The following is a 26,563-nucleotide window of genomic DNA, read 5'->3' on the forward strand; positions in this document are numbered from 1 at the left end:
TGTGACAGTGGTAGAGTGCCCATCGTGGGGCAGTGTGAAGCTAAGGTAGTCATTAGAAGGAGTTGTAGCTCAAGCTGGTCCTGAGGCTCTGCAGCAGCTTCTGTGACTGCTGCCACTCTCTCAGACTCTGGGGACAGTTGCAGAAGGCTTTGGTGGCTGAGTCCAGCCTCTGGAGTTCAAGGATGTGCTGTGGATTTGTTTGCTTTAGCTCCCCACCTATTCTGTAGTTCAGACAAATAATTTCTCCAAGTTTTAGTTGCTCTTTCTAAAAAAGTTTCAATCACATTTATTTATTTATTTATTTATTTATTTATTTATTTATTTATTTATTTATTTATTTATTTAAGATCTGTGTGCACCATGGCATGTGTGGAGGTAGAGGCCTGGTTCTCTCCTCCCACCATGTGGGTTCCAGTGACCACACTTAGGTCAGGCCCATAGTAAGTGCTTTTATCCACTAAGCCATCGCCAGCCATAGTGTTTGTTGTTGTTGTTGTTGTTAAATTGTAAAGGGGATGTCATGGTAACACCTTTAAAAGATTATCTTGAGAATATAAATAGATAAAATAGATAATTAAAAAAGTACTTGTGCAGTGACACATCAAAGCATTTCCTATGTGCCACTTGCTATTAGGAATTTCATGCTAGCTAGTAACCATACCTCTTGTGAAAGTTACATGGAGAAGTCAGAAAAATGGAATTAAATAGAGCCACTTTATCATTGATGAATAGGACCTATAGAGCTATCTGGTTCCTTAACACTGTCCTTGTCTACTAAGCCTAGATTAGCTATGTGTGCTAGAACTTTTTGTGATGATGGAATTGTTCCAAGTATTTACTGTCCACTGTGGAGGCCACCAGCCAAATGGGACTGATCAGCCATTGAGATGTGATCAGTGTAAGTATAGAAGAGAATTTTACATTTTCTTGGATGTGTATCGGTAACATCTTTACATGGAAGTCTTGAATAGTACAGGTGTAGACACAGGCCTACGTCAGCTAGGGAAGACTAGCTTTGCAGAGGAGACAGGCTTAGGTAGAGTTACAGTCTTCTACCCTTCCCATGCCAGTAATGGGGTCAGAGAGACCAGAACCTCCAGACCTGCTTCTTGAAGGGTACCAAGGTCCTGACCCCACTGTGCTGAGCGCCCAGAGGCAGCTGCTGAAGAGGCATTTCTGAGGGCTGGGACAGGAGAGCCGTGCCAGGCTCCTTGCTATTCCTGGTACCACTCTTTCCAGCTTTCTAGAAGAAAGAGGAATCTCATTTTATTCATTTTATGGCTAAAACTTGGGAACCTGGGCCTAGAAGCACTGATTCCCTTTCCTGTGTAGAAACTAATATGCATTTGCCTAAAAGTAAAATTTCCATTTTCAGTCTTCGGTGATGAAACTTGCTTGTGTTTTCCATGTTGTTAGATATCCCGCATTGCCTGTTTTTCAGATTCAGTAAAGACAAAACTTAAAACTCTGCTGAAATATTTTATCCAGAAGTCAGGATACCAGGTGGAAAGGGTGGGGAGTTTGAGACTTGCCTGCCAAGGGAAGGATGCTCCCCAAGCTTTTGTCCTGCTTCCCTCTTGACTCATATTTGAGGTAATAGTTCAGGTATAAGGTCTGGGGTCAGCTCATGAGAAGCTAGCTGCTACCTTACAGTGTTTCCTCTTCTTTGTCTTTTAAGCAGCATTAAATACTAGGCAAGTTCTAGGTGGCCTGAATTTGTAGAGAACCAAGTTGATGTTCCTTTTCAACTCTACCTAGGTTGCAGCTTGCATCATAGCAACATTGGTAAACAAAGCACAAATGGTAAATGTGGAGAGAGCCAAAACGGCAGCATCTAGGAGCAACAGCCTTTGTTTTGGAATTTTAAAATTTAAATCCTCTTTTCCTTTAAGGATAAACAGTATTTATACCTCCTGACTTATCAGTTGCTGTCTTTCTCATCAAGTATCAGACAGACAACTACCTAAAGGCCTCTCCATGGTCATAGAGTCTGAGCAGCTATGTTGAGACCCTGTGACTGAGGATCAAACACTGCTAATGCACCCTTAAGCCAATCAGAACCAAACAAAGAACTAAACTTTATTTGGTTCAACTGATTGAAATGTCCTTGAAAATAGTTCTGATTTTGGAAGGCATTGCCCTGAGTATTTTAGATTCATTATTTCCATTATCCTCACACACCTCTCTCTCATATCTCACTCACACATATCTCACACACCTACCTCTCACACACATATCTCTCTCACTTCTCTCTTTTATGTTGGGGTTACTATTTCTTCCTTGGCAGTGCTCACACAGGTTGAGTGAGAATCATACCCATGTTGAAATGAGCACATTACTGTGCTGTACTGTTGTCTATTTTTGGTTTCAGGTTTTCAGTACAAATACATTTTTAAATTAATGATTTACAAAGGTAGGATGTGTGTGTGTGTGTCTGTCTGTCTGTCTGTCTGTCTGTGTACACCTGCAGACCAGAAGCACCAAGACCCTGTGGAGTTGGAATTACTGGTGGTTCTGAGTCACCCAACATGGGTGCTGGGAACTGACTTTGGGTCCTCTAGAAAAGCATCAAGGTACTTTTAACTGCTAAGCCATCTCTCCAATCTACCTGCAAAGTATTTATTTGTATTGTTAGGGTGTGTATGTATGCTCTCTCCTTCCACCTTTGCATTGGCTCTAAGCTTCTAACCCAGGTGGCCAGGCATATGTAGCCACCTCATCAGCCTGATAGGACATTTTTATGGCTCAAGAATAGAAAAAGTTATTAAGCAGCAGAAAGTCTCACTCTATATACTATGATTATGCATTTCTCTTCTACAAAATGTTGTGTCTGTGTGTCTATATGGTTGTGTTTGATGCTAGGGTGGATCCCAGGACCTTGTGTATGGTAACAGTAAGTGTGTGCTCTGTTGCCAAGGCTGCAGCCCCATGCCTAATTTGGAAATATGTCTGAGTCAGCGCCCAGAGAACCTCTTATCCTTTTACACAGCTACATAGTCTTCCATTTTGTCCAGGCAATGTAATTTATTTAACCAGTTACCTATTGATTAAGGCTTCAGCTCTTTCTAGTCTTTTGCCATTACAAACAGTGCTGTGGTGAATAATCTTAGACTTCTTGTACATGGACAATTATAAATGTAAGGTAAATTTCATGAATCAGAAATGTGGGGCTAGAGCCGATTTGCATTTGTCATTTTTGTAAGCATTACCAAATTGCTATCCACAGTGTCAGTTATACCCCTACAGCGGGAGAGGGGGGTGGGGGTCTAATCTTTATAGCTTCGCTACAGAATTTATCAAGTGTTTATAATTTTGCCAGTTTAACAGATGAAAAAATGAATTTATGTAATTTATATTTACATTCTGTTATAGTAAGATTGGCCTCCTTTTAATTTAAGGACCTTGACAAATTTGTTAACTTCCTAGATTCTAAGGGCTCCTAAGGGTTTTCTTTTCTCTAGATACTCTTTTTATATGAGACAGATTAGTTGAGTGTATTGCATCTTTTCTCATGAATTTATTTTTCGATCCATTACACACTAATATGTCTTTACTAAAATATATCATTTTTCTTATATAGCTTCTATATTGTATGTTAAGTAATGTGAAAGGTTTATCAAAAGTCTTGTTTATTTAGTTTAATATTAAATAGTTTCTGCTGTTAAAATAGGCTCATGTTCTGTTAGATTTTTGTGTGTATTCTTTTTTTCTTAACAAAATTTTCGATAGTAATTTTTAAAAATGTGTTTTTGTGGGATTTTTATGTAGCATGTATAGGAATACAGTCTGCATGCAGTGGAAGAAAGCAGTGACTTTGCCCCTTGCTCTCATCTGTGTCCCTGTGTCTACTGCTCCTGCTAACGTTGACCCTGCTTGTCACTGCTGCTGGGCTTCCACGGCTGTGAGCGCTGTGAGCGGCTGTGAGCGTGCAGTCGGTGTTGGCTCTAAGTTACAGCATGTAAGAGTCTGCAGTGACGTTGGCCTGTGCTGTGTCAAGCTGAGAACATTGAGACAGGTTCTGACGAGTGACAGCTGAAGACGGCCTTCTGCATGGTGCTCTCCACAGCACTCATGAGCAGTCATATGGCACAGTTGTTTGTTGCTGCCTTAAAGGCCTTGTTGAAGAACATTACATGGAATGTGCACTTCAAGTGACTGGATTTACTTACCGTTTAAATCACCTAGTACTCTTTGTTTTCCTCTGTGGAAGCAGGTCATGCTTGACAGTAAACAGAAGCTTATGCATTTGTTCTTTGGCATAAACAAAGTTGCCTTTGATTTAATATAGATTAGCATTTTAATTATCAATTGAAATCAGGTTAAGGGGTTCCAACTAAGTGCAGGGTGGTCCTTTTGTTGTTTCTGTCCTCCTCCGTCCTCCCCCTCAGGCCGGGTCTTGGTACAGACTAGGCAGGCCCAGCAGGCGGGAGCCCTCCTTTCAGCTCTGGACCATGGTCTTGCTTTGTGAACTTAGCAGGGACTTGCAGAATTTGAAAGAACTTGACTTAATGTACTTCCCCTTAAGTCCTTAAGAAAGCTTGGAGTCATAGGGTCTCCTGAATATGGTTGCAGGGCCTCTTCAAACTCATCAGTGAGGTAAGGAAATGACTCACTTGTAAATATTTTGTTTAAAATTTTTTAAGAGTAAGAACTGAATATCTACAAGAAACATACTTTAAAACTACAGAGTAGACTGTCTTCCAGCAATCGCTCCTCTGTCTTTGCTCACTTTGAGAGGAAGAACATTATTTTTCAAGGCTCTTTTGGCTCCCCTCCCAGTCCCAGTGTCTTTAGCCCCTTGCTGCTCATGCTTTTATTCAGGCACTTGTGTCCCTGAGCAGTGTCTGTCTAGCACTGCCTGAGGGAACTGCACTTGGAGCTCGCTCTTTGGGCTTTCCTGTGGCAGTAGGGCATCCAAAGAGCCTCCTGCATAGCAGTGGTTCATTCGTTCCCATTGCCAGGAAGCTCTGTTGTCTGAGCATGCTGCAGGAGATCCATGCAGCTCACTGTGGACATCTGCGCTGTCTCCAGCTCATAGCTACTGGAAACAAAGCTGTTTTTAGACGTTATATGCGTGAGAGGCCGTGAAAACAGAGACTTACAAACCTTTTGACCACAAAGTAGCACGTGAAAAATATATTTGATATCCTATTTTAGTATTTTGTATAATATGTGCATGTATGTAATAATGGAGACAAATTTAATGGAAGAATATATACCTTTATCACTTGTGAATTCACACTGAGTTTTAAAATTTGTTAATCTTTTATTTAAAAATTGCTGGCGGGGCCACCACAATGGCCCAGTAAGGAATAACATTTACCCCCAAGCCTAAGACCTGAGTTTGATTCCTGGAACCCATGTAGTAGAAGGAGAAAATTAGAGAACTAGAGAACTAAGTCCCACAGCTGTCCACTGACCTCCACTAGTATGCCTTGGTGCATGTGTATCTTCAGACATTGCATATATGTTGTGTATAAATATATGTGCAAATAAGACATCCAAACACGTAAAAGTAAGTAAATCTCTTAAATTTTTGTTTAATTTATAGATAGTTTTTAAAAAAAATAATTATCTTTATCAGTTTGAATATACTAGATATCTCCATTTAAGGAATCCATAGTCTTTCATGATATGATTTTCTTCATGAAAGTCTTAATATAGTTTAATTGATTTATATATACCACCCACTCACACATAGACACAATATAAATATTTCTTTTGAGATAGGGTTTCCTGGGTAGGCTGGGTCAGCCTAGAACTCAAGAGCCTCCAGCTCCAGCCTCCTAAGTGCTGAGATTGTAGGATAAGGACACCACGCTCAGCTCATTAGTATTTTATTCTCTTAATATCTTCATATTCAGTAGTGACTTCCTGTTTGTTGCTAATGTATAGAAATACAGTTGATATTTTCAGTTGATTTAACTTCAAGGATCTTAATATACACACTCTTTAATTCTGTTACTTTTTCCTCCTTTTCATATGATAGCCACCCCCACCCATTTTTGTACTTTGTTATCTTTTTCTTGCTTTTCAGAGCTGGTTGAGCCTTCCAAAGCTATGCTGAAAAAAAAAAATCCACTGAATATTTAATTTTTAACTTCAGTGTTTGCTATTTTGGTAGATGGCTTATGTTGAGTTAAGGAAGATCCTTTGAGCTTCTAGCTTATCCAGTCATAATTACTTTTTAAGTCATGAGTGAATGTTGTGTGTGCTGAGTGCTTTTCTAGCATTTGTGTAGGCTTTATTAATCTTTAATATGATTGATTGCAGTATTTTATTTTCTTGTTTTAAAAAAGCAGTGTAATTGGTGAGATAAACTGAGCTTTGGTCATCAAGTATCATAGTTTTATATAATGTGGATTCGGTTTGCCAGGTCTTGGTTTGTAGCTCAGCTGTCCTCAAACTTAAAATCCTCTGCCTCATTCAACCTCCTGAATACAGGGATGGATCACTGGTATGTTCTTTAGAACTTAAGTTCTTTGTTCTCAAGAAAATTTGACCTGTAATTATTTGTACTCTTAGGTTTGAGCCAGGTGTGGTGCATGCAACTGTAGTTACAGCTACATAAAAGGCTGAGGTAGCAGTATCCCATGAACTGAGGAATTTAGATCAGCCTGAGGTAACATGGGGAGCCCTGTCTCAAAAGGTGGAAGAGAGGATTGAAGGGAAGAAACAAGCAGAATCAGGTAGAGGGGAATTGGTCTTTGGTGCAGTCACAGGAAGATTTCCAGGGAGCAGTGGGAAGCTCAGGGAGGGAAGCTGGCCTCTGTGTTTTGTATCTGACCTAACTTTGGGTGTTACCTACACTAAGAAGAAGTAAGCGTTTGGTCAGGTTGGTTTTATTAGCCAGCTCAATTGTAGGAAAACACTAACAACCAACAGCCATCAGCCAGCCCCCCATTCCCAGCAGTTAGGAGGTGTGACTTCATTCTCCAAGAGTGGATCTGCATGGGATAACAGCAGCTATACCTGTATACTCTTAAATACTGTTTGAGTTTACTTTGTCTTATGTAGTCATAGACCACACTTTCAGGCCTGTATATCAGACCTTATTTTGGGGTGCGTGTGAAACATAAATCTAGTATAAATAACAGCAGTTTCCATTTCTGCAGCTGATCTTGAGGGCATAGCTGATACTCATCTCTCAAGAGTCTAATCTGGTCCTTGTAACCTTGGCAGCACTTTTGCAGATCCAGGATGGTCTTGTGGAAAAATGACCGTATGCCCTTTTCCTTGATGATCTAAGATTGTTTGCCTTGCTCTGTCTATGGCTGCTTCATTTGCACATTTACCATCGTAACTAGTAAAGGGTAATAAACATACCCTTCCTCAAGTGTACTGATGAAGTGTGTTCCTTTCTGCCTCTGGTGTGTATCGGGGTCCTATATTTTCTTAGGAGTTATTTGCTCCTATCAGGATACTGGTTTCTCATTTGCCCGTGGTTCCTTGTCATAAAGGGCTTGGGTAGCTGTACTTACTTTAACATTTATTGGAACTCTTGCAGTGTCTCCTGGTGGAAACCTGTTATCCCTTGGAAACCAGGCTCCTGCCACCAGAGGGATTCAGGGCGTAGGGACAAGAAGCACAGGTGCCTCAAATGGGTCCCAGGAAGTGATAGTGAGTGAGACCATTCCTACATTTCCCTCCCTTCCTAGAGCTACATATTCTGTCTCTTGGGGACATAGAATGAATGTAATTGCTGGGTTTTAGTCTTACATGTTACACCTGGCCTCACAGGCCATTGTCTCTGAGCTAGTGTCATACCCTTTACTTTCAAAGGGTTGTTCAGTCACTCTCTTGATTTCCCAAGAGAGCACTGTTCTGCATCATCTCGTGGGTAGATCAAGCAGTCACTGGTGACAAGTTGATGGTGCTGAATCCCATTCCTGCTTGTGGGTTTGGGCAGAGAGCCATATGTATTCAAACATTGATAGACCTTTCTGACAGTAATACAGAAACTGTACAGGATTGGGGAATCGGTATTGGTTTCTGTTGCTGGAAGGGCAGACATTTGAATATTTGAATAAAAAGTGGGAAATAGCAACATTAACTGTGAAGAGAGAACATGTTGGTAACCCACAGGTAGCCTCTCCTTGTTACCTTGGATGATGATGTGTGCCCATGTGTCAGCAGCACTGGGAGGCCAGTGCAGAGGGTAGCTAAAGTTAAATGAGTCCCTAAGGCCATTTGTTAGTTCACTAATTTTCTAGAAGGACTCACAGGACCAAGCAAATAATCAGCCTGCAATCTCTGCTGCAACACAGTGAGGATATGCACAGCACTGTGGGCAGAGGGACAGGGTGCTGGACGGAGCCTAGAGAAGGATGCACAGCACTGGGCAGAGACAAGGTATCCAAAGTAGTCTAGACAAAGCCAGGCACTGTCTGCTGCTCGAGCTTTTAGGGAGTGGTATTCCTTAAGGGTTTTCAGCTTTGGCTGTTTTGGAGTACTGTGTATGTTGTTGAGCATGGCATCCATACTCCTTTGGTAAAAAGGGTTCCTTCTTCCTGTGCCCAAGGATGTTTGTCCCCTTCCACAGGGACCACAAGCATAGATCGGTATTTGCATTGTCCCCAGTTCAAAAAGTAACTAGAGTTCTGGAAGTACTGTTGAGAAAGAGGGCACACATGCAGTCAGCAGGGATGCAGAGACACAGGATTGCCGGCATTGGTTCAGTTGTAAAGCTGTGAGTGTCCCCCCTCCCCTGCTTTGCTGCAACCGGCCAGAATCTCATTTTCTGTAACTGCTTAGTTGGGCATCTTCTCAGGAATGGGGGCTTATGTTGCTTGCCTCTGTGTAGCCTTTGCTCCGTTTCTGCTTGTCCAGAGAGAAGAGGTACATCTTCATCACCGCCCTTGGGCTTCTCTCCCCACCACTGTTGTCACTTCGGTTTTCTGTAGAGGAAATCGGCTTATTTGAAACGTTTGTCTAAATCCTCTATGGAAATACCAGTTTATGGGAAGGTTAAAACAGCTCACTTGGGCTCCTCCCAAAGTCTCTGCTGCAATTGTTGCAAAGGAAACCCCAGGGAACCCCCTGAGCAGGGCTTCGGAAGAGCTGGGCCTGTAAGATGCCAACACTGCAGATGCTTTATCAGGTGCTGTCTGGAGAGCAGAAGGAATGCTTTGCACGCAGTGTCTCTGCTTTCCAGCCAAGCAGACATCTCCTTTGGGTACCTCAGAGGCAGCCCAAGATGTCTTAAATGCGAGTATGTTCGCCTTTTAGTGTTTTACATTGACTTTGAAAGCATAATATTTGGGTTTTGTCTGACTTGAATTCTTCCTGTCCCCGTGTTTTGGACAGGGTCTCTCACTATGTAGCTATGGCTGGCTTGGAACTCATTATGTAGAACAAGTTAACCTTAAACGCCTAACGTTGGTTTAAAGGTTGTTCCACCACACCTAGTTTCCCATTATTAGTGCCATTTTTCTCTCTGTTTACTCTGTACATCAGAGGATTCAGGAAGTAAGAGGAAAACACAGACAGTCAAATGAAAAGGCATACAAGAAACTTTGCTGCCTTTGTCATGGCCAAAATGGTTGCCTGTAGCAGCCACCTGGGATAGCACAGCAGCTATCTGATGGAAACTTTGGGCTTTTTTCTTGGGAAATGATTTTCTTTTTTTCTAATAGCACTGTGGCCAGAGAGGAGCAGTATGCTCAAGTAACCCAGTTCAGAGGGACTTGCTGTGTCGTTCCCTCAACTGCACCTCACCTCGCTGCAGGTGCCGTCTGAAACCTTGCCCTCCCCGAGGCCCACTGATAGATACCTCCACCACTCACAGGGCCAAAGATTGATGTTTAAGTCATTTGCTGCTCGTCTTCACACAGCTTTATTAAATACAAAATAAGTAATGTTGTATCGGAGGGAGGCGGTTTAAGTTGGCTGAGAATGCAGGCTCTGGAGTTAGGTCCAGGCTTACACCCCACCTTCACCCTCTGTCACCTCAGGCAGGTCACTTCCCTGCAAAGTAGGAAGAATGGGTGACTCTCCGTTACGGAGCTATTTTGAGATTTGTACATAGACACTGTGTATGTCATTCATAGCACAGTGGGACCCACAGCAGTGTTTAATAAGCATCAGCTACTGGAGTATTGGAGTCAGAGAGAGGCTTTTAAGAACACCTTTGTATCCTGACTGTCTTCCTTTGAGAAGAGTGAAATTCATTCTGCTTCTGAAAGTTTTCACTCATTTCTCCAGCTCGTAATACTTTACTGTCTTAGTCTCTAGAATATTGCCATATGAAATTACAGTCATTGTAGGTCATAAATGATTGAATGCCAGCAGTTTTGTGTGATTGAGCTTCATAATCTAGTCACTGTTGAGTGTCTGCTGCCTGCTAGAATGTTTGTGCTTCTCTTTCTTACTAGCGTCCCTATGCAGGACACACTGTTATTCACACCATTTCTGAATAGGGTATCTGAGGATTAGGAAAGTGGACAGACTTGTCTTAGGCTACACACTGATAAGTAGTGAAGTCAGAACTCTGATTCAACTCTAATTCAAGAATCCCAAACTCAGTCAGTGTCTCTCCAAACTTCTGTCCCATGGGGAGCCCCACAAGCACTGCCCAGAGCTAGACACTTGCTTCTTTCATCTCTGTTGCAGACAACCTGGGTTTGTCTCCTGTTTGAAGCACAGCACCTGCAGGGGTGGGTTCAGTCGGCTTGACTCTTTCAAGCCGGTTCTCACTGACTCATGAGATTCCTCATGGCTGCTCTTTTTAGCATCTGCTCTGCAAGAATGTACTGGGACTGTGTCTCAGTTTCCTTGGAATTTCTGAGGATAGATGCAGAATCCTGTACAGGGGAGGAAGCTGAGGGCAGATGGATTGGTTGATCGACTCAGTGAAAGACTCGAGCCTCTTCTGGTCTGCCTTGGTCTTTCCTCCTATCCCCCACTTCCTCCTCTCAGTTTTAGAAGGAGGGCATCCCTTTCAGTACAGTAGTGCGCTTTTCCTAGTGAAGGCAAGGCACCTTCCTCACTTTGTAATGAATTTTAAGACTGGAAGCCTCTCAGTATATTTCTTGAAGGAAATCATATTCTTGATACATTCCTGTTTGATTTTTTTTTTCTGGCACTAAAAAGTATTTCTCAATTTAATTTGCTTTCAGAGGAATTAAAATCTTTGAAAATATGCTACTAAAACAACTATGGTTGAATTCTAGTCAATTTCAAAAGAGTCTTTAAAAGGAACTTGGAAGTAATTGCTTAATTCCTGAATTCAAGATAATGGCATAGCATGTTTTGAGAAGAGGCGCCTTGATCTAGCAGTCTGGAAGGTCTGTGTGGTCCAGCTCCCTGGCCTGCTCCTGAGCCTTGTTGGTGAAGTCTCTAGTGTTTGCAACTGGAGGCTGCACTAAGTTCTTTGTTGTTCCATTGTTTCCTTTAGGGTAAGTGAATAATTAGGGGGAACATCTTTTCTGAGCAGCTGGAGCCAAATTCCAGCTGACTACAGCACCTGCAAAGATGGCACCTCAGCCTCTGGATTGCAGGGTGGGATGCCAGCCATGAGTCACAACAATGGGCACCAAAGTGCAGAGACGCGGCCATGCAGCACAGCTTCTGATGGCAGGGATACCACTGAATGCAAAGTGTCTGCTTTAGACTAATTAGTGGATGATTTGTGAAATGGTGGCTATTTATTTAATTAATCACCAGCACAAAGCCATAAAACCCATATTTTAGAAATCCCTGTTAGTTTGCCATGTGGTTAATAGATTGGAGCACATTAAAAAATGACATTGTGATGTATTAAAAATGTTCCACCTAAGATTCCTTCAGGAAGGAGCAGAAGCTGTCTGTTTAGATGTCATGATGGGCCTGCCTGGACTGACCCTTCTGAGTTGCAGATGTTGTGAACAGCATTTACCTTTTGAATGGCGTTTGATTAGAATAGCTTCTCCTAGAGCATTCCAAATGAAAGAATTTTGTAAAGTAACTCAAAAGTTAGGATTGAACTTAATTTTGTAGTGTTTCTCTTAATGATAAGGACCTATAATTTTCTACAAATTACTCTGTATTGACCAAGCATAGGAATATCTCTTATAAGTTTTTTGCTTCTGTTTGTGGGTAAAGAGGCCATTTAATTAACAGAATACTAAATGCAGAAACATTTTTGTTGCAGCTGTCAGAACTGCATTGTCTGGCTCTAGTATTGTTTTCTGTCAATGGGAGAAAGGGTAATTGTTGTACTTGCTTGGTCTCAGTACAGGTGAATTGTTCAAGAGATGAAACTGCCATTAAAAATGAGAATAAATGATTTTAATTGACTCCAAGTTCTAGGTGACTTTTAGTATCAACTAGGCACAAGCAGGTACACCACACATTAGATAGTATTTGAACCTCTGTAGACATCTGTGCAGGGCTCCTGTCCCATTCACACACACAGATTATTGAAGCAGTCGGGTCTAGAATGCTGTACAGCTTCTGAGCCATGGGCTCAGTCTCCAGCACCACTAGGAAAGTCAAACCAATCATTGTTCCTGCTAAGAAGCAAGCTTACCTACAGTGGACTCTGTTCTCTAAAGTCCTGCAGTCGTGTGAGAGCTGCTGCAGCTCAGAGGATGGGTTGCATCGGGAGGGACCTGACTGTCCTGCTCTCGGGCCTGTGCTTCTCTGCTGTGCTGCCCGATTCCTGCTCTGTGAGGAGGGGACTGGAATAAAACATGATATGTCAATGCAGCCTGGAGCTGGTGTGCTGTGATGATTACAATGCAGAGAAAGCATTTCTCATAACTGCTAGTGCCTACTGGAGCCTTTGAAACATCTGGACTTTTAATTGAAAAATAGTGTGGTGCTGTGTAAGGCAGACTTGCTAAGTGAAGTCACTCATTTAGAATACAAAAATATAATTGATAAAGTGTTTTATTTACACTGTGTTTAAGTATTCATACTTTGTTATGCTTTGTATAACAGGGAGTTACTGGGTTAAAATTTCATGAACATAGACAGTCTAAAATGAGATAAATTAAGTGAAAACATTAGTAGAATTTTCCATTGAAATCAGTGAACAATTTGCTCCAGAAGGGTGTGCACTGTTGCATCAGTTGGAACCTTGTAAGGAAGCAAAGAATTCAGGTGTTAGTGGTTGATTTCATGTTTTAAAAGAACTAGCTTCAACCTGGTAACACCATTACATTTCTTTTCTGTTACTGTAACCTTTCTAGGGATTTTTTGTTCATTTGTTTTTCATTTTTGTTGTTGTTTTGTTTTTATAAAAAAGGTCCTGGTATAATGGTAAATGGTACTAATGGCAGCATTATTGCCCAATAAACCAAAGCCTTCCCCACCTCTGGGCAGGTTATCAGAGTCTGCCCAGGAGAACAGAAGAGCTGGTGAAGGGCGTGCAATTAACCTTTGTCCTGCCTTCCAGCAGGGGAACTGACCTAGCAGCCTTCGGGAGGAAATCCAATTTAATTTAAAATGAATTTGAAAAGACAAATTAGCCATATCTATTTTAATAAGATAAAAATCCAACTCTGCCTGTGTCTGGTTTAGTTAGGACCTCAAAGGAGATCAGACTGACTGAGCCTCAGGATGAGCATGAAGAAATAAATGGCAGGGGGCTAACATAGACACCCTGGGGACCCAGGTGCACCAGTGATCCTTCAGTTTCTATAAGCCAGCAAGTCTGGGCTGCCCCTTCCTGCATAGGGTTGCAACCTGAGAAGCACTGTGACCACCTCAAGCCCCTAACCCGAATGGGGATTGATACCATATGCTGCTGACCCTTCCCTCCAGGGGCCAAATTGTTATTTTCCTCCCTGGATGAGAGCACACTGGAGGACTGCCATCTGAACACCAGATTTACTAACAGAAAGACCTTACAAGTACAGATTTGTCTCTTCGCACAAGAATGGCTATCCTTATGGCCTGTGAGTTAGTATTGACTGCTGCTTGTGAAAACTGAAGAGGTTGCTACCAGCTTTTTAAGGGGCCTCATGTTCTTTTGCATTTTAACCCCAGAACAAAGGATTACCAACCTGCACTGTGCCCACCTGCAAGCCTCTTCTCTCCCTGAGTAATTAAGCCTCTCCTCTCTCCCTCTTCCTCCCTTTTCAATGGTGACCCCTAGTTTTGAAGTTGTGGCTACAGCATTTGTACCCCTTGCTAGGTAGTGAGTGCTTCAGGTATGAGATTCACCCAGAGAAAGGGGTTTGCCATGGGAAGAGGACTTGACATAATATTCCTCAGCTCCGAGACAGTCTTCATGGGGGAATTAAATGAGATTCTGGGATTCTGGATAGATGCCCAACAAGCAGTGTCAAGCAGTGGTAGAAAGCTACATGGTGGTACACAGTAAGGTGTCATCCTTACTGCCAGTGCAGTGGTTGGCTCAGCTTGTGGTGTGTGCTCCGTGAAGTCCCTGTTCACAGAGTGATAGGCAAGCAGCATATCTTCCTGATCATGTTTGCTTTGTGGAGACAGGGTCTCACTGTGAGTCTAGGCAGCCTGGAACTCAATGGAGTCCAGGCTGGCCTCAAACTTGCAGTGATCCTCCTGCTTCTGCTTCCCCACCGCACTTGGTTGTCTTTCAAGTGCTCAATACTGACTGTCCTCAGCGTTCATGAACTTGACTTTCCCCTCATTTTAAAAATGAAGCTTCCTTCCCCTTGCTTCTTTTCCCTGGGTTTCTGCCCAGGAGACTGGTGAAGGCTTGGTAGAGTTTTGGATGCTGCTTTGCAGTAAGACATTTTATGTGTAACTCCAAGCCGTTCTCTCGGGGTTATTCTAGATACACAATAATGATTTGCTTTCTCTTTTTCTTGCTGATTCGCTTTCTGTGCATTTACCAAATGCTAAATGAAAATCCTCAGCTGACCGACTGTTTGTGTCTGCATTTTCCTATGGGAAGAGCACAGTGTATTTCAGTCTTTGAGTTGTAGGTTCTTTGCATGGCTTTTTTTAATTTTAATACAGAGCAGACCCCAGATCTCTCGTATGCATTTTGAGGATGAAAGTGAATATCATAATTGGAGAAATGTAAGGCTATTTATTTCCATTTTGTCTGATGTTTTTACATTGTTTGTTAGGAGGTGCGTCAGGGAGTTGAATTAATTATAATTACTGAAGAGACATACACTGATTGAGCAAATAAAGTAGTAAGCTCATTTATGCCAGGGCTGTCTAATTATAGCCCAACTTTGGATAAGCTGTATGTTCATGAAAGATTAATTTTACAAGGTTTTTTAAGACTTACTAAATGATTATTCGGTGAAACATTTGAATTCTATCATTGAAGAATATCAAGTCTTAAAGTGATAAAGCAGGCAGGAGCCTGGTACTACACAGAAATGTGTGGGTCTCAAAGTCCAGTAAATCAAGGAAACGATAGAATTTTAAAGTGAATATTTATGTTAATGTTTAATCCACTGAAACTACAAGAAAATCTGTGTCTGGGTCTTCACTGTCTTTGCAGCTCTTCTCAGAAATGTTTCAGTCTCTGAAGTTCAGTTGTCCGTGGGGTTGGGAAGGTTGTGCCAAAGTTGAGGACTGTGGTGATGGCCAACTGTGTGACCTTTGCCAGAGCTCCCCTAACTAGTAATGGAGCCAAGCATACGTTCTCCATTGAGTTTTAATGTTGAAAGTTGGTATTAAATCTTAAAAAGACTCATTATACTATGAAAATTGATAGCGTTTAAAACATGTAACTCTTCTTTATGGTCTAAAAAAAAACCCTATTTTTACTTTTAAAGCATATTGATTTTATTATATAAATGATTTAATAATAACGAGGTCTCTAAAACTTATGCTAGGTGATGGGGCTTAGTTCATGCAAATTACCTTTCCCTGATATTATCATCATTATGGAAGCCATTGTTTGTATAATTAAATGCAAAGTGCTGTGTAGCATTTAATGGGTCAAAAAAATCCCACAATGGCTATGAAAATTCAAAGTGGACACTTTTTATCCTGTAAAGATGGCTTTAAGATGGCTGGATCCTAGGACATACTGTAACCGTCTTCAGGCCAGATGAGAGGAGAAGGCTATAGATTTTCTTTGCAAACAACTGAAAAAGGAAACCTTTTCCTGTTGCCTGTGCTTCACTTTGCATAGAAGGATATTTGTCCAGAATCTGCTTGGCCTGAGCATCAGCTTTGACCACATAAGAAAGATCACTGAGTGTGTGACAGTCGTGGGAACAGAGCTCTTGCAGGAGAGATGCAAGCATCAGCCGGGGGGGGGGGGGGGGGGGGGGGGGGGGCGGGCAGGCTCTGCACAGATCTGTACCCCAGCTGCACAGAGCCCTGGGACAGTTTCCCTTCTACTTTAGACTGCAATATTTTAAAACAGATGTTCTCATAAGGATTTCACAGCTGAGGGAACTTCTAGAGAGGTTACAGACTTACAGACCTGCACATTGTCACACAACTCAAAGCTGACAGGCCCACAGTCCAGACCAGCCATTTTGCCTCTGCACTGAGGGGCCTGACACCCGAGACATGATGAACCTACCAGCATGGTAGAATGGACGGTAGCGGGAAGTGTGTTGTTCCGCATTAAGCTTGAGGAAAGTGGCTGCCATTCTTCCAGTCATAGGCTTTCAGTTTTCCCCTCATGCCTCCCCTAGTCTCTGTTTACTGCTTAACATAAATTTGAAAATGAATGACTGTATTTTTCCAGTTGATATATATTTTTAAATTTTTATTTTACTGGCTGGTCCTGGTGGTGCATGCCTTTAATCCTGGCACTTTAGAGGTAGATGCAGAGGTAGGCCAATCTCTGTGAGTTTGAGACCAGCTGGCCTACATAGCTAGTTCCAGGCTAGCTAAGGCTGCATAATAAGACTTTGTCTAGGAAAAAAAGTATTATTATTACTTACATATGTGTTGTGGGGAGCTTGTCAGTGCCACAGTGTGTGTGTGGATGTTGGAGGACAACTTTCTGGACTTTCTCTCCATCAATCATGGTTTCCAGAATCCAAGAATCGGGCTTGTTGAGCAAGCACCTGTCCTGTTGAGTATTCTCCATGCCCTTATTTGCTAACTTAAGTTATTTAAGTTTGTCATTCAAACCACACAGGATAACTCAGTGCTTTTAAAAAAGGTATGCTCGGCTCCCTCCCACCCGCAAGGGTCAGAGCATTAATTCTGAGAGCAGCAACCCCGTGGCACCTGTCTACTGCTCTAGGCTTGCATTTGCTATAACGTCAGTTTTCCTGTGCTGTCTTCTTAAAATGGTTCCGATCTAGTCTGCTCTAGGATTTAGCAGCCCAGGTGGCATTGGGCTTTTTGTTTGGTTTGGTTTTGTGTGTGTTGCGTTTCGGTCACAGGTGTATAAAGGAGGCAGGTTGCGGGCTGAGAGGGAAGTGCTGTAAAGCAGCAGTAGACTTGTTCAGATGTCCTTAACTGTCCTTAAGATCAGTGGGCAAACTCTGCAGCAAGATTTTACCCAATAGGAAGAAACATTTAATTGTCAAGACTGTCCGTGGGAGTGAGGCACCGGGCTTGTGTTTTTTATTTGTTGTTTTATTTTGTTTTGTTTTTAGCTGGTGACAGGGCCATATCAGTTTAGGACTTCAGGAGAGGCTGCTACATGCCACATTCTGAGGGTGTTTTAAAGGAGATACCCAGAAAGTTTCAAGTCTATGGTGGTCAGTAAAACTTTTTAAGTCTCTGATTATAAAGTAAGATTATTATATCCACATATAACAAGAGTAGTGGCCAAGAGCATTTTATGAGCCGTTACTGTGGATCAGAGAAGTGAATGCTTCTATATGTAATCTTCTCAGGTCCTCCCTACAAGTCCATTAGGGAGGATTGCTATTCTCCATGCTTTTATTAAAGTCCTGTGTGTATATGGTGTGTATTTTCATATGTGTGTGTGTGTGTGTGTGTAGGTGAAAGGTTGACTTTGTTTCCTTACTTTGTTGCTTCTCATTTTAATTACTTACCTTTTGTTTATTATTTTCTTGAGAGAGGCTCTCTCCCTAACACTGGAGCTCACTGGTGGCCTATCAGCTGACTAGATAGCACCATGCCACTGTGCCCGATTTCCTGTTGTTTATTTACACCGGGATCGTACTGTGATCACCCTTTGGGTGACCTGGAGCGTGCTTATAGACCAGATTGGCCTCGAACTCACAGAATCTGCCTGCCCCTGTCTCTCAAGTTCTGGGATTAAAGCTGTGTGCCAGCACGCCTAGTCCAGTGCCTAGCATCTTACATGGGTTCTGGAGATCCAAACTCAGGCCCTCGTTCTTTGTGATCAGGACCTAAAAAGCCTAAGTTGCTAAAGGTCAGCCTGTGTGGGTGTTGTGTGCAGGTCTGAGGTCCAGCTTGTGCTCTTCACCACCACACTGTGATGCCTTCCAGCTGCTACTATGATGGCAAGGATCCGAGAAGCACCTACATCAGAACTTGACCTCCTTAAAGAAGGAGTGACAGTTGACGCTCTTGATAATAAAAGCTTAATGGAACCAAGGTTGGTGATTCAGAGGGAATTAATGAGATTTTGTCAATTTTATTTTAAGCTTGTCAGAAAATACAGTGTCCAGTGACATACTGTAGAAATGTTTTTGACAAATTAACTTGACTACAGGTGCCAGATCAGGGAAATGTTAATTTAATAGCCTTTAAGCAGTCTAGATTTATTGAGGGTTAAGATAGCAGTACAAAGCCAACTCCATAGCTCTAAAAGGATTTGTCATATAGTTTTATATAAAATCTATTCACATTCATTGCTACTATTTTGAATGCAAAAATAGTGTGTTCATTTCCTGAGCCCATAAGATTGTAGTGTTTAAAAGTTTTTCCTCCGTTATAAAGAGCCTCTTTATTTCTCACAGTTCATGCTGGATTGTGTTTGAAAATATTACTTTTCTTCAAATGGAAGGCATTAAATATTCTGAGAAAGGTGTTTAAGTGTACTAGATCTTGCCTTGCTATCACCCCTGTGGCACCTATAGAGCACAGCATATAGAACACAGTATATAGAGCCCAGCATCCATCTATCTCTTTTGAGGAGGATAGGGAGAAAGGTGTCAGTAGAAAGGCAAAACAGCCATTGCTTAAACATAATACTTCCTTTCAAAAACTACAAATAAACCTTTTTATCAATTTGCATTATTGTGTTGTCTGGATACACTGATGTATTTATTTCTGCATTAAAATTACATATAATGATCTGCTTATGCAGTTGTGAGTAATGGAATAATGTTGCCTGCTTTTTGTCTCTTTAATTGCAGAAGCCAAGCTGTCTGTCCTTTCTGTTTCCTTTCTTTGGCAACGAAACTGAACACTTAGAAACAGTTTGGAGATCTGCTATTCAATTTATTATTGCAAGTGTTGATGTTAAGTAGGCCTGCTAACTGAGCCTATGTTCATGAATCTTAGTTCAGTTGACTCACTTGATGAGGGTAGTTCCTAGACGAAGATCATTTTAAGCGGGCCATGCAGCTTGCAATCCCAGCAGCATGCAGGAAGCAAAGCTAGGAAGATCACACATTTGAGGCCAGCAAGACCTAAGAAGCAAGTTCCTGGCCAGCCAGGGCTGTGTAGTGAGACCCTGTCCAAAGGGAGTTAGGGGCAGGCTTTGAAAGATGGCTACTCTCCCAGAGGACCTAGGTTTGAGTCCAGGTCCCTGCATGGTGGCTCACAATTGTTTGTGACTCCAGTCTGAAAGGCTCCAATACTTTCTTCACCTCAGACATTAGGCACACATGTGGTGCACAGATATGCATACAGGCAGAACACACACACACTCACACACTCAAAATAAATAGAGGGTTTTGTTGTTTCATTTTGTGTTTTTTTGTTTTTGTTTTTGAAACAGGTTCTCTCTGTGTAGACCAGACTGTCCTTGAACTTGTAGCAATCTGCCTGCCTCTGTCTCCTTAGTGCTGGAATTAAAAGCATGTGCACACCTAGTTTAACATAAAATTATTTTTTAAAAAGATTATTTGAAATTAAGCAGCATCTGTTCTTTCTGGTTCCTCTATTTTGGAAACTATAAAGTGTCTAATCTTGTATTAGTTTTATTATAGACAGTAGATAATATAGACTATATATGTATGTTTCTAGGTTCTATATTATTTTAGTTACGGAGACACATTGTCTAAATGGACCAATCCATCATCATGCCCACTGCGGTACGTTTCAGTTACTTCCTATTTACTTTCTGTGTGATAAATGGTTTTTAAGCTTTATATTTTTAGATTGTGAAAGCTAATTATTAGATTATTAATTAAATGGCATATGGTTCATAATGTTGATATTCTCTTGATAGGCTTGAAAACAAGTTTCCAGTGTATCAGGAGCCACAAAGACTCATATCCCTTGACCCAGTAATATACACATAAATGTTCAGCTCTGTAATCTTCAGGGTAGTGAAGTGTTTTAAATCGTTATTTCTCACCTGTTGTATGCCAGGCCCTGTGTTATCTGTGCAGGAGGCATTTCAGACATGAGTGGCCTGGAGTGACAGAGGCACTCAGTTTCTGAGGATAAGAAAGAAGTGAGTCCTGAGGACTTTGTTTAGCTTGGCAAAGCTAACCCTAAACCTCTGCTGTACTTCAGGCCCAAGGAACACACACGGGTGGAAGGGATGCAGTTGTTGTGTTTCGGTAATGAGAGAAGAGGAAGGGAGAGAGAGAAAACAGTGAACTGTAAGGTTCTGAGAATCAAGAAAAGGGGGGGGGGGCGGCAGTGATTTCGAACTTTTCCCTTTCATGGAAGAGGAGACATTTGCATTGAAGGGCAGAGGAAAGCCTGCATTCCTTGGCCAGTGAGTATGTGTGGGTGTGGTGTGTATGAAATACACACCTTGTGTTTGGTTATTCCAGTGAGAAAGCGGAGTTCTGAGAAGTGCAGTTACTTGCTCAGTGTCTAAGGGTAGCTGTTGGAGCCAGGATTCAAATCTGGATGCAGGTGAGCACAAGTCTGTGCTCTGAATTGTTGGTCTGTGTATTGAGTAGCTGTAAGGCATTGGTGCTGGTTGTCCGAGTTATTAGCTGCTTTGCCAAGGCAGAAATGTTAGCACCCAGTGGTGGAAACAGCAGGTTTCTGATTGGTGTGATCTGTTGTTTGAGGGAAATCTTTGCTGTTGGCCTGAAGAAGGTAGGGCTGTGAAGATATGAAGTTCCTGAGGTAAAGACAGTTGGAACCCTGCTGTTCCAGTACGACTGAGAGGATCATGTGGCCTTATCTGGTCTGGTGCCACAGTACAGCAGGAGAGAGGTTTGAGAGACATATCAGGGCCAGTAGTTGGTGCGGATGATGAGAGAGCTGATCGCAGAGAACGCTGGCTGAGGAAGCAAGCATTCTTCTATTGCCTCAGATCTGCGGCTAGCTTCACATGTTTTGGCTGACAATAAGTCCTCATTTAGAATTAAGTTTAAGTTACATATTTAGATCTTACCTGGTCACTTGAGGGTGTTTGCACATGCCACAGTGTAGTGTCCTCAGGACACTTTCAGGAAATCCACTCTGGCAGCAAGTGCTTTATTTTACCTGCTGAGTCATCTCACATGCTGGATTTGTTGCGTTTTGTTTTTCTTTAATAAAAGCTATTTAACCCTGGGCCTTACCCATGCTAGGGAAGTGCTTCCATGGTGCGATAGTCCCAGCTCACCTACTGTGTCCCTAGTACATGACTGCTCGGTGCCTTAACATGAGCTGCATTTCCAGCTTGGAGCTTCTTTCTCTTACCTAATGCCCTTAAGCCTTGAGTTGTAGGTACCCTTCCTCTCTTCATCTCCTTTTTGTTGTTGTTATTGTTTATAATTACAGTCTTTTGTTTCTAACTGGAAACATAGTATTCATTATAGAAAATACAAAACAAAATATTGAAAGCACTCATAAAATCGTGTGTCTCAGAAGGAGCCTCTGCCCTGCCTCTGTCGTGCGATTTGTAAACACAGTGAGCAGCTTCTCTGGGCTTCTGGGTCTCTGTCCCGGCTGGAGCAAGAAGGTTTTCCCAGGATGCTTCTTCAACACCCTTGCAGTGTGACCGCCTCTGGGCTTTTTGGGTGGCCTTTATCTTTTCCTTCTTAGAATGTTCAGTCCCCAGCAGGCAGGAGACTACTGAGGGTCTGCTCCACACCATGCTTATTACACTTGATCTTCAGGCCCCGCATGGTGTTACAGTGGGCATTTGTTGAATGCATGAGGGGTGAGGAAGATGCAGATGAACCTGGTCCCTGTGAAGCCCTCTCTTGTGCTCTAATTATGACTTTATCTCCCCAATCCTGTATTGGGGAGCACATAAATTACTGTGCAGTAAAGCTCTGTTGATATGATCCTTGTATATTGTTAGTTGCATTTTAATACTTAGATGTTAGGTCTCTGGAATATTGCTTTCTTCATGTGTGATGAATACTTTTAATCCTTTGGTCACCTTACTTTTTTATAAGTTAATTATTTTCTATTATGTTGATGGATTGTTTTATGTTTTAGATGATTTTCTCTAAATCTTGCAACACAGGGACTCTCAGATCAGGCTCACTGCCACCACCTGGAGCTTTTTCAGAAGAGTCTCCTCATTAAAATAGATAATTTTAGGGTTTGTACTAGGCACTTTCGCAAGATGGAAGTAGAAAATTGAAATGATAAAGCACTTCATTAATTTACTAAGCATCTCTGTTTTTTTTTCTGATTTCATTTGAAATGAGCAGGGTTAAGAGACCTTAGGATAGGCCATTACCACCTGCCAGAGTCTCTTAACCAATAGTGACTGTCTTGCAGTTAGGATCAGAGGGGGTCCTGCAAATCTCTGTGCCCTTATATTCTCCTCCCTCAGATCTAGATCCTTCTGTAGGAGGCTGCTCAGCATGAATCTTTTGTTGTGTCTGAGGACAAAGGGAGAGAAGGTGAGCTGCAGAAAATGGGGTTTGTGGGCACTTGGGCTAAGTGGGTGAAGGAGTAGCCTCACCACGGCTCAGGCTGGGCTCTTGTTCTTCCATGTGGCTGTTGGAACATTGAGCCTTAGAGTTAAAAGCAGAGAAATAAGTGAGATAGAGCCAAAGCGTTAAACAAATATCCGTTCATACTAGAATAGTTAGTGTTCTTTTTAGAGCTTGTACGCTCTCTCTTTGGGCCCCAGGTGATCATGAGATCAGAATGGATCTGAAATCAGAAGCATCTAGTAAACTGCTCTGCACTTAGGAAGCACATTGCAGTTTGTGAAGCAGATTCACATCATCTTGCCCCATGGTTTCCACGGCTTGAGATGTCAGCCCTGTCTGTGACCCCTCAGCTATCGTTCTGCATCAGTAGCAGCAGGAATAAGTGAGGATAAAAAGGAAAAGCAGTAGGCTGGCAAGACAGCTTAGTGAGTGAAAGGGAAGAGTGGGGAAGAGCGCGTGCGTGCGTGCGTGCATGTGTGTGTGTGTGTGTGTGTGTGTGTGTGTGTGTGTGTGTGTGTGTAAAGTTGGAGTCTGGCTCTGCAACAGGGGGATAGACTTGCCAGCAGGAATGAGGGCAAGCTGGTCAAGAGCAAGGCTTCCATCTTCCATGTCCTTGTATATGGACTGCCACTAGCAGTAGCTCAGATTTAGGGTGAGTCTTCCTACTTCAGAATTCAACTAAGGAGAATCTCTCAGCTAGACTGTGGTGGTACAGACCTCTAGTCCAAGCACTCTAGCTAGTTCTAGAACAGCCAGGGCTACACAGAGAAACCCTGTCTCAAATACACAAAACAGAAAAAGAAAGTCCCTGAAAGGTATACCAGGCAATTTGGTTTTTAGCTTCAGGTTCTAGCTGCAGTTAAGTTGACAACCGAGACTAAGTATCTCAGCTCTCCAGGAGGGTTCCACTATGATTAGTTTACCCCTGTCTCAATGTCAACAGATAATGCTGGAGAAGCCATGCTTAACCACTGCACTTATTATTTCTAAGCAAAAAGCATACATAGGAGATGCATGTGGGCACATTGGCTGTACCTATGAAAAAGACAGGAACATTGTTGAGAATTGACTTTCTGTACTCACTTGATACCTTTAGACTTGGGGACCATCACTTGGCCTAATGTTAGTTATTGGATTGTGAGAGAAGTAACATTCATGTAAAGTGCTTTAAAACCAACTTTATCCCACTTTCCTTATTCAAGTTTGGACTTTTAGAATGCTAGCATTATAAAGTGAAGTCATGTGATTGGCTAAATCTCTAGGTTTCCCTGTATGATCAGAAACAGACCCATGGGAAAAAAAGGCAAGAGAGAGAGAAAAGAAATGAAGATTTATTGAGTTCCTCAAGAAGTATGCCTTTGGGACATTCAGTGGTGTTTTATTTGTTCATTTGGCACTTAGGTAAGGATAAGGTTCTGCCATACCAACCAGGCAGACCTCAAATGCTTGGGCTTAAGAATCCTCCTACCAATTAGCTGGATCTACAGAGTTGCCAGCATGTCTTGGCTATCAGATTCTTGTGTGTGTGTGTGTGGGGGGGGGGGGCTGGTGGTGTTGTGTCTTCAGTCTGCCGAGCATACTGCTAGGCATGGTGTGTGGAGCAAAGAGACACTATTACTAATTTGGTGTGAAGAGCACGCACTAAAGCTGAACAGAAATAAAAGTATAATCCTAAATTGGTAAGGGGTACAAAGGGTATGAGCAGGGTACATACCTGTGGGAACTGAGAAGGGCTTCTTTCTATAGTGTCACAGTAAAGGAGCTGTGAGCTAGAGCTAGGAGAAAGGCTTCAGCATCAGTCCTCATGAGAGTTGTAGCATTATCATTTTACATGTGAGGAACAGAAGCCCAGAGCAACTTAGTGTCATGGCCAAGAGCACATTAAAGGATGACAGGTGATGAAGAAGAGCCTTCTAGATCTAGTGAGTAGTGCCCAGTTGGCTCTTCAAAGTGAGAGATGCACCAGGGTGTCCATAGATATGTGTCTAGACACACACCCCAGGAGCACTTCCAGGCCAAGCTTGCTAAACCCTGATGTGCAGTTGGCATTGGGTGATGGTGGGAGGTAGGTGGGTACTGGCTCAATTAGACAGGCTGTGAGAGTTTGGACTTTATTCATTGCCATTCACTCACTAGAGAAATGGGAAGAAGCTTGTAATATGAGGGCTTTTAGTGTCGTGTCCCTCCCTCATACTACAAACCAAATCCAGGATGTACTTATAAAAGAGGGGCACTCTACTAGTGTGCGTGTGGGGGAAGTATGTGTGCACATTCATGCGTGCACATGAAGTTGTATTATGGCAACTTAGCACCTTCTATATGACTGGGACTTGCATTATGATAGATGGTGTGGAGTGTCCTTTCATGTATTTATTAGTCACTTGTATTTTTTTCTTCAGGGGAATGTCTACGCAAATCCTGTGCCAGTATCTTAGTAGGATTATCTTTTATATTGTGTCATGAGAGTTCTCAGAATGTTCTAGATGGTAAACCCTTACCAGATAAATGCAGCTGTTCCTTCCTCTTGTGTCATCTTTTTAACTTCTTGACAGTATTCTTTGGAGAACACATTTTTTAAATATTGGTAAACTGATTTATTTTTTTGTTGCTTAACTTTGCGTCATTTAAAAAAATCAGTGTTTAATTCAAGGTCATGGAAGATGTATCCTACTATGAGTGTTAGGGCTTTGTTATAATTTATCTTTGTCTAAGCTATGAGGTAGGAACTCATGTTCATCATGCTGCATGTTGCTCTCTGGCCTTCCCTCTGCCATTTGCTGAAAAGACCATTCTTCCATTGAAACACAGTTTTGCAGTACATGTACTTGAACTTGCTAGCAAAATGGAAAAACAGTAGAAAGAAAATGGATCTGGGCCATGAGCAGCTGGTGTAGTGGTGACACCAGTAGGTGCAGTGAGGTGACGGGGTTGGAGGTGATGCCAGGCAGTTAAGTGCACCAGTATAAATTGCACTGTCTGAGCCTGTATCCCCTAAGATATACTGGGCATGCCTGTGTGTGAGTAAGGCTGCAAGCCAAGAAGACCAAGCTCTAGTGTGATAAGAAGGGCGGATGGCTTGTATTCTGATTTATTTTGTATTCAGAACCCGCACTAAGTAGCTAAAGGATAAAGACAAAAAGCTACAGTGGTCCAGGTCCCCATAGACCAGAGCGGGAGGGGACACTGCTGCTATAGTTGGATGGTTTGGAACTCTGTGGAACAGGAAGTTTTGCAAGAGAAGAGGAAGCAATAGTTTGAAAGTGTTAGTGGCTACCTACATGGCCTCGTGACCTTGAGGATTTGGGAAGTATGAAAAAGATAACTGAAGAGCCAGACATGGTGGTGTGTACTTGTAACTGCAGCTTAGGCACAAGGAACATGAGTTTGAAGCTACTATAGGCAGCAGAGCAACCTGGGAGTTGGAGAGGAAAGAGATGAGAACTTGGGAGGAGAACCTAGGGAAAGGAAGAGTAAAAAAAAAACAAAACAAACAAACAAACAAAAAACCCAAAGCAGTCCTGTTTTAAGGGAATGGTAGAGGAGACCTGCCTTCCCCAGACAGCAGCTTTTGCTTAAGGCTCAGAAGTAGAATATTTAAAAAACAGCTCAGACCTCTTGTTGAGTAGTGCTGGTACTCCAGAAACCAGAAAGGAGAATGCAGAGAGGACGGCTGAATTGAGAGTGCACAGAGTAGTGCAGCGTGAGCAGTCAAG

The 26,563-nt window shown here is 42.3% G+C and overlaps 1 protein-coding gene across 10 annotated transcripts in view; it reads left to right on the forward strand.

Annotated features, from left to right (window-relative positions):
• Mapkap1 (MAPK associated protein 1) overlaps positions 1–26,563 on the forward strand; it is a 212,706-nt gene that overhangs the window by 61,246 nt on the left and 124,897 nt on the right. The window lies entirely within an intron of this gene.

Source organism: Apodemus sylvaticus, chromosome 5, assembly GCF_947179515.1.
Source record: "Apodemus sylvaticus chromosome 5, mApoSyl1.1, whole genome shotgun sequence".
NCBI lineage: Eukaryota > Metazoa > Chordata > Mammalia > Rodentia > Muridae > Apodemus > Apodemus sylvaticus.